Source organism: Anabrus simplex, chromosome 1, assembly GCF_040414725.1.
Source record: "Anabrus simplex isolate iqAnaSimp1 chromosome 1, ASM4041472v1, whole genome shotgun sequence".
In the NCBI taxonomy this organism is placed as follows: domain Eukaryota; kingdom Metazoa; phylum Arthropoda; class Insecta; order Orthoptera; family Tettigoniidae; genus Anabrus; species Anabrus simplex.
Window position 1 is genome coordinate 975,092,176 of NC_090265.1, and position 13,244 is coordinate 975,105,419.

Here is a 13,244-nt window from a genome sequence, read left to right on the forward strand (position 1 = left end):
CACTTGTTGCTGGGCTGTAGCAAAAAAAAAAAAAGGTTAAATAAATTTGCATCAAGTAAACCTTGTTGTGCAGTCCGCATACTTACGCGAGGTTTACTTCGAGCTATTACGGTATATCATGGCGATTGTGATTTCTGAGCAGGTGAACTCACCTTGCTTGTTAGATTGTTCTGCATCTGTTGTTTTATGTCTTCTCACTGTCCTGAAGCTAGCTCACAGGTGCTGTAATTACGGTCAGGATTTATAAGCACTAAACATACTTAAAATAGGCAGGCAAATACGCACTAAAATAGCTAAAATAGGCACCATTTCGTAAAAATAGGCTATCAAATAGGCATTAAAAATATTACATATAATTTAATCGTACACTCAATAACTATGGAAGGAATTTACAACTAAAAATGATCAGTATTTTCAGGTAACAGTATTGTTCTATTGTCACGAATGTTTCAGTATTGTGAGAAAGATTTCTCAACATTACATGAAGTTATGGGACAAAACTTCACTGAAGCCAGATCACTGGTTTTAGGTCTACTGCTTCACCTACCTCACCTCGTAGCATATTGGCTACTTTTACTATCTATTTCCGCCATGAATTTCAATGCAGGACCCTCTCAAACTTTTCCCTGATACTGGCTGCCGGCCCAGATGTTTGCTGAATACTTCCCCTAACTTCTTTCACGATCCTAAAGGACTCCACAAGAGCCATGCCACTCCTCTCCAACTCTGTGTTGGCTCCCGACAGTTAGCTAAGAAACGTGGACAAATTATTTCTTTTTATTACTATTAATATTCTTTCTAGTATTGATATCTCCATTTTCATTATTAGGATTTCTGAAAGTATTTAATTTCCTCATGTTTTGTTGTTGTTATTAAAATTTCTATTATACAATTATATAATGTTACTGTACATTCTAAATGAATTGGCTAAGTGTAAGAGAGGGACTTGAACACTAACCTCACCACGAATAAAGACATGATCTATCTATTCACATTACAATTCACTTTGGTAGCCGTCATATTTCTTGTCTTAAAATTAATGCATTAGACAGCCGGAGTCTACCAAACCTGTAATGAATGAAACAATAGAACCTGAAATACAGTAATGGAATCCACCTGTTTGTGCCACAGAGGGGGGGGGGGCTATGAAATATCATTAATAGATTCCTAAATGTTGGCTAACTTACAATAAGTGAGTACGTTAACTACTACTAATAAACTTCTAACTTCGTACTTCTGCGTAGTCGTCCCATGCATCTTCCATCTCGATACTTGAGAATATCTGTTGTTTTGATTTTTGTTTTTCTTTCATTCTTTCTTTCTTTCTTTCTTTCTTTATAAGCGATTTACTATGGACATGTATCGGTATATAGTAAAATCGTGTCTCAAATCCTCCAGCTCTTAACTTTCTCTATAAACTGTTTTCAGTTGCCTAAATCCTAGATTTAATTGTATGATTTCCATTTAGATTTAGATTCAACTGTTTCATAATTAATGAGTTGCTAATACGACGGAGCATACCATTTACAAAATAAAATGCATTATTAGGGTTACAGAGAAAATATTTACGGAGTGGTATAGATAGTCTGTTAATGTAAAGTGTACAAATGATTTCTCAAGACCTGAGGTGAGCCCTTCAGCGCCAATAGACCTACGTCTTAAGTAAACTGTTTACTTATATCGAACTAGGCAAGAAAATCACAAAATGATTCCACAATTTTGGAATCCAGGAGTTGTCTCTCTACATCCCATTATAATCTCTATAACAGCATCTTCTATAAAGTAGATTCTTCTCTTAGCTTATATAATATAACAATTGACCTCTTATGGCATTGCTCTTCAGTTATCATCTCATATCACCTGAGAATTATGTAATCTGTTATTTAAGAATCGTCTCTGCGAACCATAAATGTAGTTAGTAAGACGTCAAAACTTTGACATTATTGTCATAGAAGAGAAATCGCAGGTAACTCAGGTACCTATTCTGTTCTTCCACTGTCAATGCTACGTTTTGTTATAATTAAATATAGAATACTCCTTTAAATTCTATTTACTTTGCTTTCTGTTTTGAGATGTTCATACTTTAATTCTTACATAAGTAGTGAAGTTCTCCTTGGAGTACATGCACTCTCTTGTAGATAATTTATTCTTCACCACACAATTTCTCTTTCTTAGCGTTTCTCCCATCAAATCAGGTCCATTTTTCGGCTATATCTTCGCCATTTGGCTCTATCTAGGACGTCTCGAGGATTGAGGATTACATCATGCATATTTCCCATAATGTTTTCAGTACAGCGCTTCGATGTCTCCCACGTGGTCGGCGTCCACCTGGGTCAAACTGGAGGGACATTTTAATAACTAAATCATCGTTGCTTCACATGACATGACCATACCTCGGGAGTCGAGCGTCTCTCACGTTCTCCACTACTGCGGCCACGCCAACTCTGCATCACACTTCTTCACTTCTCATATGGTCGAAGAAAGTCAGCTCCAGTGACCATCTCAACATCCTCATCTCCATAGCATGGAGAGCCTCGTCAAAAGGCGACATTTTAATCCACAGAATGCAACTGATCTTATCACTGTCTTAAAAAGTTTAGCCTTTACGTATTTGGGCATCATTTTATCGCAGAGGACACCAGTTACCCGTCCTTCGCTTTGACCATGCAGTGCTGATGGGTTGGAAATGCCACTGATTATGGTTTTAGCAGTGCATGTTATCTCTTCTAGGAGGAAAATCATGAATACGTTTTACTGTTGTTGTCCAACCCTTGTTATGCTTCTTTAGTGGGTCAGCATGAAGTGAGATGAATCTTGGCAGTGAGCTTATACGACCTGATGACCTTCCGGACGTCAACCTCATCAGAGGAGTTAATGCGATGAAATGAATGACGCGTTGTATGATATAAAGAAGGGAGAGGGTGAAACCCATTTCCGGCACATAGCCCACTCCTGTCGAGGGGTCTGCTCAAAGCTTGACGTCTCCATTCGACGGAAGAATCACCATCAACAGCGTCGTAAGCCCTCACTGCATATGAACGACGAGGAGATATTTGGGACTGAATCCAGGCTTTTGGCACACAATCGAGTGATTAGGAATGGTTTACCACCACCTTTCCTTTCTTACCAGCCAACATTCCAATGGAGAATATTTTTCGACCAACGGGACTTGAAGCGGCTAACCTCAGTGTCAGACCACATAGGATTGAAGCCTTAACGAGTATGGCCATCAGGTGGGCTTCAGAAATGACTTTTACTACTTTTTAGAAATGATATAACTGCACCCGAATATACAATGTTCGTAGAATAATTCTGAGGTTCATAAACAAACCTTTTTCAATTCTGATCACTCTCTAAGAAACATATGAATGCCAATGAAAGAAGGAATGAAATCGAAGATCAATACCAATCAATGGCCTTGTGATACTTTGCGAAACAAAAGTATCTGAAATCGTAGCTGTTTGAACTCCGGAATTAATTCATACAGTTAATAAAATATAAGGAGGAGGTACTTCATCATACCAGGAAATCATGTTAAATCTTAAACCTTTCAAAGGGAAGGAAACAGCCAATTTCAGTGACATCTTCTGAAATGACAAATGCAGTTTGATGGAACTGATCACAGAAGGTAGAAGGGAAACGAGGCCATGGGTGGAGAACAACAACCAGGACGCGAAACTTTCAAAAGTGGTTTGACATCCACAGTACGGCAACTCTGATATGTGAAACAAGAAAATCTGCAATCTTATATGAGGAGATGGAATCAGAAGAATAAGAAGAAAACCCACCAACCAATATCAGTATTGCAATAGCAGAGCGTAAAGCCATGTTCACGCTAGGTTAAATGTCCATAAATAACTTCGAAAATAACCCACCCGATCGTCGTGATCGGTAAGGGGGTCAAGTCTTGACTGTCCGACTCCATGGTTAGACGGTTCGTGACCCGTTGGTTAAAATGTATTTCACCATCCGAATTGGTCGGCAAGAGTCAGACAGGTGGTGGTATACAATTTATAATCACTAGATTGCGGGCCAAAAACCTGAGCTCAATTCCATAGCACATAGGACGCTATTAATGTGGATTCAATCGTCGGATGGCGATATTAAGTTTCGAGCAGACCTCTGGGTGTTATCCGACAGGAGAAGGCTATGTGTCGACACTATGTTTCACCTTCTCCCTCAAACACAACCGCCAACCACTATCCCCACACAGTCAGACGCGCAGATCACTAGAAAGCCCTGACCAGGCCTCACCGGAGGCCACACAGCATTGACAAACTTCGATAATAGTGCGTAAATTCGCAATTGTTATAAAGCGCTAACACAGTGGAAGCGTCTTTAGGAGAATGCTTTGTATTCAGTCATGAACATTACATTCATTATTGGATTAAAGGTAACTCTACAGTATTAAAAACAAAATCGACGACGTTACTAAGCAACACTACAGTATATCATCACATCAACCGTAAACACGACCGGATATTCCAGGAAGGCAATATCATAATGCACACGTTCTCCTGCATTATCACAATAGTAATATCGAAGCCAGTTTTATATCGATGAAATGATCAAATAATCGAAATGAAACTGAAGATCAGTTACTTTATGCAGAGGTTTGGAGAATACTGAGGGAAATAAACGTATAGTGATATGAAATGAATCGGACATTTAGAAAACTCTGCATGTACATTTTTTGTAGAAATTGTATTGACACTGGATACTAGTACTATTGGAGAAGACAGGACAGAATGCGAAGAAACGTACATGTCCATTCGTACAAACAATTGATTTTACAATTCGATTTAATTCTCTTTCTTATTTAATGGCCATTTCTACGTCATTTTAGGTGGAAATTGAGTTGTCGTTGGATAGTTGTAATATGAGGAAAGACAGAGCAGGACGTGGAGAAATGTAACATATCAGTCCAGTATTCAATATCAATTTTACATTTTAGCTTAATTCTCTTCCTTATCTGATGGTGAGTAGACGGTTTAATTTCTCATAAGTTACTACTTAGTAATACAGGGCTTATCAAATGACTAATTAAAATGTAGTCACAACTTTACGAACTAGACGCTGTATGACAGAGCACGTGAAGGCAGGGTTGTGGAATTACGCGTATAAAATTATTTTCTACTTGGAATGTAAATTAGGCATACAAAGTATAAAAATACGCGCTTATAAAACTAGAAACAAACTTTAAGTAAGAATGTTTTTCTTGAGATAGTTAATGTTTTCTAAAGAAAAATCTTTAAAAGTCATCTACTGTGAACTCTAATGGAAGTTTTGCTGACTGATATTTTCACACAATAATTAGATTATATGCCAGCGCCATGTTTCAATTATTTAAAGAGTACGGTATAACATTTTTGCACTCCAAAGTCAAAATATTTCTAAGTAATGTCCTTTCGTAGATTCAGTATTGGAGATAAAATAAGCTATTTCTAAAGTTTTCGTGATTTCTTAGTATAACAATCGACATCTTTATTTTATATTTATACTAGTGGACCCGTGCGCTGCTCCACAACATTCCTTACAGATAACTCATCTTGATATGCCTGTTGTAGTCATATTGTTTTTCCTGCCCAATTCATTACTTTTATGAACATTTAATACCGATAATATAGTTTATGGATTTTCCAAAAATAAAAATGTGTTTATTTTTAAAGAAGATTCGAAATACTACTTTTAACGTCTTTAACACCTTCAGTTGTACGATCCCGCCCGTACGTGTGTCTTACCCCACAGTTTTCTCTCCCAAATAGTAAGTCATAATATGTTTACCATACCGATTGGGAACGAACTTTGACTTAAACGGCATTCAGAGTGTCACAGTTCATCTCAGCTACCCCAAAGACTATGAATTCGTCACTAATATTGTCATTTTTAGATTTTTAAGTTTCACCCCCTTCCTTTCTTGCCTCTACAGTAATTTTTCTAGATAATAGCAGAAATAAGTTTTAAGGAACACCACATAATCTTCACATAGTTTTGGGTAGGCAACCCGCTGATCGGACATGTCTTGCGGTGTGCTTATCTTCCCCTGTTTCATTTTTTACCCCGTAGTGCCGAACTACCAATCAGATTTCATTCAAATCACTTCATAATCCCTCTCAAATGTAATAAGAACAAACTGTGAAAATTTCAGCGTAATCGGTCCAGTAGTTTTTGAGTCTATTAGCTTCAAACATACCAACATCCAATTGTGTATATATATATATATATATATAGAAGATAGAAGATGAATAAAAATACTGTGAATAAATTTGAAACTGTTACTAAAAGTTTGAAATTCAATCCAAATAATCGCTGTTACAGAAGTACCAGTAACAAATGTATATTCAACGGGTTTTTCAATGTTTTGATATATATATATATATATATATATATATATATGAAAGAAGAAGTGTGTTCATACAATCTGTTTATAGACGGCTGTATACAAATTATTGCAAGAAAATGATTTCATGCCCAGATATGTTAGAAAATTACTTAAAGTGTAATTCATTTGAAGTGATTTTGTACTAATCATTTTTAGAAAAAATTGTCATAGTACATGTTCCGAGGTATCTGTGGAACAGCAGAGGTGAAAGAAGGTGCGGGCTGGAATGGGTCTAACTACAAGTCCGAAAGATGAATTTAAAAGTTAAATAAAGGTTATATTTTCAATAGACAACAAGAGTTAACAAAAGTTTACATAGAATTTGAAAACTTAAGAAGCCAACAACAAGCCAAAATCAGGTACAAAGAAATCACACTATTTAGGGTGTTATTACAAGATCTGGGCTTCGAGCCCCAAGTATAATTTCTGAGCTCTCAGCTCACAATCACAAAATCCCAAAGGGCAGAAAACCCTTAATTACATGGAGCATTAGCTCCCGACTTTACATCTCAAGCCTCGCTAAGGCACTTTTACCACAACACCATAAAGAGCTGACCCGCTCTCGATCTTTCAAACCTATTTAAGAGGCCAAACGCTAACTTTACACTAACTGCCCTCAAGGCACACTGACAGTGAAACAGGGGTATCTTGTACCCAACCTACAGGGCCTTCGCATGAAGAAAAAGAAAAAAACAATAGGTTAAGTTACTGGCCCAAGGTACGGAGAGGACTGGAGGCGTGAACTTGCACTCCTAAATACACATTTTAAAACCTAAGTGGCGCTAGGCCGATCACACAGGGGCTAATCCAATCTATGGAGGTGACTAGTATACAAGATAAATTTAACACATTAAGAAGGAAGAGAAAAACGGTTATGAAAACATAGTCACCTCAAATTCAAAATGAAGAGGAGCTCGAGAGGGTGAAGCACCATCTATCCCCGAATTAAAGTTCAAGAAAACTGAAGTTTACCAGGAAAAGGGTTTACATGTTTAATAGGTTACATATTAAAGGTTTCGAACCCTCTCCGAGAGTTAGACTGCTGAGCTAGCAAGAAATAAGGATGCTAAAATGCCATTACCTTGTTGAAGATCTGCAGTCTGAAGAACGAGGCGCTTCCCGCCCCCCCCCCCTGCTACATATCCACACACCAAGCTAGATGTTAGTGAAGTGGCCCGGAGACAAGAAAATCAGCAGTTTTTATACCCTTGTGGAAAATTCGAGACCTTTCAAGAATGTGTAGACACACCCCCTCAACTTTATTGGATAGCTTAGAGCTACATATCCATATCGAAGAAGACATACATGATTGGCTAAATTCAAAACAGGCGGATAGAAAGGATTAATGTTGCCAACCCACAAACCACAGAACAAAATTTAGTAAAGACAAAACTTATGAATACAAAATTTCTTCAAGAAGGTACATTCCTTTACACCAGAGTGCGTTATCATAGTTTTTGGTAGAGACATCTGTTAGAGAATGTCCACACTTCTTGATCCATGAAAAACAAAAGCAAATCAAAAACACTCAGTGACATCTTCTGATAAACCGTAGAATTAGTTCAGCTGTAAAGTTCAGAGCTTCTCCTGTAGAGGAGTTTCAATTGGCACAAGATTTGAACTTGCGTCGTAAAGGTGTACCGCCCGGTACAGTACATTTGGGTAAAAGTCTGATTATCTACACGAAGTAAATTAATGATAAATTTCTTGTAACTTGTGTAGAAATCGCAACAAGAAAATTACTGCAGATGCCCTAAATTACTCTACCGACCCTACCTGAAGGTGAAGAATACACAACATGTGCCCAGTATTAACTTTCCAAATGAACAGTACATAGTAATGTGAGGGTAGTCACTGGATTTCAGGAGTAGAGGGGATCATTATCTCGTTATAGTTTATCATCACAATCATGGGATAGTGAAATGGTAGGCCATTTTTAGTCCAAACCATGCTAAGCTATGGAAGCCAGTATTTCCTGGAATTTACTTCGCTCGAACACCATCTCTAGTGAATGATGGAGTGATGAGATTCGTATACAGTTCTGAATGTAAATACCAGTTTTCATAAAATATACTTTGTAAATTGTATCATCTTTCCTTTTCTAGGGGATTCTGTCATAAACCCCTGTTAATTAGTATAGCCATCTCAAAATACAACAATATTTTGAATTTCACCTGTGATGGAATACTGATCATGGCGACGGCCGCTTCTTTCGCACTCCCAGGCCCTTCCTATCCCTTCGTCGTCATAAGACCTATCTGTGTCGGTGCGACGTACAACAAGTAGTAAAGGAAAGAAGGAAATCTGATCTTCACTGCTAACTGCCTTGCCGTACTCGTGTTGTCCGTACTGTAGAGAGACAGACATTGTTTTGAATTTATTTTCGTGTGTCTTCATTATTCAGTCGTATGAAAATTTAAATAATGAAATAATGGTAAAAAACATCGGGAATATTTGTAAAAATAAGCCAATAAGTTCTTGAAACTTTTATGCAGTATATGAGGTACGTGAAGGCAGGGTTGTATTTTATTGCCATTTAAAAACATAGAATCAATCATATTCATTCAAAATTCCGCGAATGTGTAAAGCATTAAATAACTTGATTTATTTTTAGAAATTCGGAATAGTTTTAGCTTATTTTATTCAAATGTTTGTATTTTTACCGTGGCTTTTAAAAAATTAATGGATTTCAAGCATTTTCTACTTAGTTCCATCGAAAGATTGTGAAGAGATTCCCTGTACCCTGTACTCATGTTGTTTATTTGTTCCAAGACTAGTTGTACTCTTAAGTAATCGCACTAACGCTGTACAATGTGCAAGTTTAAGGCAAGGGAGGTTCTCTTCTCTACAGACGCTCATTACGGCCTGTGATGCCATCGCGTACACATGCCAACGGGATCGATAAGAGTACGGGCGGGATTTATAACAATTAGCTGGGTTCAGGCCAACTCGGGATTCCCTGAAACTATTACTGCACTGTAAGTCGTTCTCGGTAACACAACTACCTCGTCTTGCGCCTATTCGCAACGTAATCCATGAGTTTAAACTTTGTTCATAGAGTATAAGACGAAGCAATGGCCAAACACTAACGTTGTGTTTGTTTTACGTCACACCGACACAGATAGGTCTTATGGAGTAGATGGGATGGGAAAGACCTAGGGACGGGAAGGAAGTGGCTGTGGCCTTACTTAACGCACAGTCCCCAGCAATCGCCTGGTGTTAAAATGGGAAACCATGGAAAACCACGTTCAGGGCATGAAGTTGTGTCCTCCTTCCCTATGTAATGTAAAATCACAAACTTTACTGTTAGAAAAACTGTCAGACCGGACTCATGGCGTTATATTTGGCGAATAACTTCCAAGAGTGTACGGATTCTTCCACCCATAGGAACACGTCAAGGAATTCACATACATTTTTGCATGTGCTATTCGTATTTTGGGATGTATTTTTATAGTGATAACAAGGTAGCTAGTAGGCTGCTAAACGCTCACTATTCTCAATTTCAGAGTAAAAGCGTGATAAATATCCGTAGTTTCGGGGAAAAATCAGTCAAACAAATTCTGGCGCAAAGCCAGTTAAGTGGTTACTATGGCGCAGGTTCATCATCTTCCTACAAGGGAGAAAGGAGGCAAGTCCCATTCCCAATCCCCACAGCACACAGCGTTATTTGTGCCTTCTTAGGAAAGTTGAAATAATAATTCCTTTTAATGCAATTCAACACACGATGTTGAATATAAATGGCAATGAAACCGTTCTTTAATTACCTTTGATAACAAATTATCCTGCTCGATTAGGGAAGCTAAAAGAAACACTTGATGGATATGTAACCGATCATTGAGAGCACGTTAAATAGTTTTAATAACAGCCAAGAACTCCTAACCAATCGATCCAAACTCGGACAGAAATGATCCATATTGATCTATTAAAAATAATTCAATCAGGAAAATGTTACAAAATTATTTTAAGTAAAAAAATAGACCATGAAGGCCCTTGGAGTGGTGGAAGGTAAAGGCTTCCACTATTCGTAAGCTCGGCACTTGATGGGGTAGAGTGGTTAGCTCTACGCCCGGCCGCCTTTGCCCCCAGGAATTAACCTGGTACCCATTTTTGGTGTAGGGTGAGTGAACCTCAGGTCCATGTGCACCTCCGGAGGTGGAAATATCGTTTCTTAAATTTTACGACTTCCTGACGGGGATTCGAACCCACGTCCTTCTGGGCGAACCGAGCACGCTTTTACCACCTCAGCTAGGGAGCCCCTATTTTAAGCATAATTTACTAATATGCTGTATATCCCATAAATACTTCTTGGACGTAAATTTAATGGTTAGATTAGCTGAATGATTAATTTCTTGCGCCAACTGTGACCGGACATACAGCTAACCACTCTGTCCCACTGTCGAGATTACGGACGGTGTAAACCTTTATCTTCATTCGTCCAAGGGCCTTTATGATTGGCATGGGACCGAGATCGATAGCTGCAGTCGCTTAAGTGCGGCCAGTATCCAGTAATCGGGAGATAGTGGGTTCGAGCCCCACTGTCGGCAGCCGTGAAAATGGTTTTCCGTGGTTTCCCATTTTCACACTGGACAAATACCGGGGCTGTACCTTAATTAAGGCCAGGGCCACTTCTTTCCAATTCCTAGGCCTTTCCTATCCCATCGTCGCCGTAAAACATATCTGTGTCAGTGCGACGTAAAGCAAAAGAATAAAAAGGTTTGCTTGGAGATGGCTTTACTTGTGTTTTTAGCTGTAAATAGTACTCGTTCCATTATGGCAGAGTGGTGGTTCGAAATATGCCATTTAGTTGCCGCAAGTCGATGAAATAGTAATGCTAATGTAGTGCTGTTTTAGATTCAAATAGCAATGTTGCGTATTCAAAGAAAGTTAGCGGCTAAGTGATGCATTCACGAGCATGCGAAGTCATGAGTAATGTTCACAGGAGAGCGGAAGGAAGTTTCATGATTAAGTTGAAGAACCCTGGAAAACATGTAGCAAAGAAAAATGAAGTGTCTGAATGTACTGCAGGGAGAATGATAAGAGAAGTGAAATAAAGTGTAGGCCGGCAACACAGTTACAAATCTAAACAAAGAGGTTTTGGTACGTTTCTGAGACTTGAACGATATCGTAGTCTGCAAGATGGTCACATTTTTACGCTACAGATGCTATGATCAATAGAGAATGGATAAAAGCCAGTTATGCATTGTGATGCAGCATGACGTGCTTTGCTGTTCATGGTTTTCATCACGAGAGACATCTACCATCAACCGGACGAACTATGTGTATGCAAACTTTGTGGAGCCCATGCGACAGATATTACGTAATGATGCGTACGCGCAGAGAAATCTCTGACGAAATTCTGTGAAAGTGCTTGAGATTTTAAGTTAAATTAAAGTAAATTTTACGCGAAAGAAAGTGATTCATATAAAATAACACCATTTTGTAGAAAATCATTAAAATAATGCATGTATGTTCAGATCTCAGACCGAGGGCAGGTTGGATCCTCAACCGCTTCACCATTACCTGTCATAGATAGCCTAGACATCACTGAAGAGGCGTACTAGGGAAATGAGGAGTTAGGTAGTTTACCGTTGCTTTCCTCATTGAGCCAGAAGTTGTTATTACATATCAGTCTGCGAAGCCCACTGAAATGCATGCAACAACCTACCCTATTAGCAAACTTTTGACATCATTCATAGCAGAGACTGGCTACGTAAGGAATGGCCTTACTAGCATCGCTGATACCTTGGTCACTTTCATATTATCAAAGCCAAGGATAAGACAGACAGGTCAATGAAATTAACAAAATTGCTCTAGCCCACATCAGAAAACAAAGTGCACTGTGAACACTAGGTCTCACCGGCAAAGGCATGTCCGAGTGTAAGGTTAAAAGTTAATAATAATAATAATAATAATAATAATAATAATAATAATAATAATAATAATAATAATAATGTTGTAGTGCGTCCCGGGCATGACGTTAAACTGCGTCCACAAACCGAGTGACCACCGGTATAAGTGGTCCTCTTCTACCAAGTGCCAACGGCCTCTTCGGAGGGTGGATGAGCGGGTAGAGTTTCAGGGCACTCTCTTGCCCTTGGGGTGGGAAACTGCCCCTAAAGGCGGAAGAGCCACTAGATGGCCAACGGCATAGGATAATAATAAAACCAGTAGCGTCTGTTCACCTATTTGGTGCGGTAACTGGTCAGCGTCTGTACTCCGAGTTGGAGCGGCTGCCTCAGAAAACCTTCAGGAACTCACCCACCTGATTGTACTCCGATCCCTCGGGATCAACCCAATCGCTTGAGAACAAGCACACCATGATTCGTGCAAGTAAGAACAACATTACTCCAGGTGGTAACCGATCCATCCGCCAACTGAAATCGAAGGCGGCAACCGGCCACTCGGATTCAGGAGGAGCCGGGCTGACACGAAAGAGAGAGTCGGAGCTCTCTGGCAAACTTCCCACTAAAACGCCCTTCTACATCGGCACGCTAAACGTAAACACACTCCTACAAGTAGGAAAACTTCTCAGATTAACATCAGAATTAGATCAGCTAAACATCCAGCTACTCGCCGTACAAGAGACCAGACTCACTGAGCCGGAGACGTCAGAATATGGTAACTACCGCATTTTCAAGAGCAAAACTACACGAACAGTAGGAAAAGCCACACTAATGTTAGGCATGGCCTTTTTCGTACACAAAAACATTGTGAATTCCGTAGAAGAGATCATACCTATAAACAACAGACTAATGACCTTACGACTTCGCTGTGCAAATCGCCACTGCACCTTTGTAAATGCCCACGCACCCACCAACGACTGCAAAGATCAGAAACAAACAGAAAACTTCTGGAACAAACT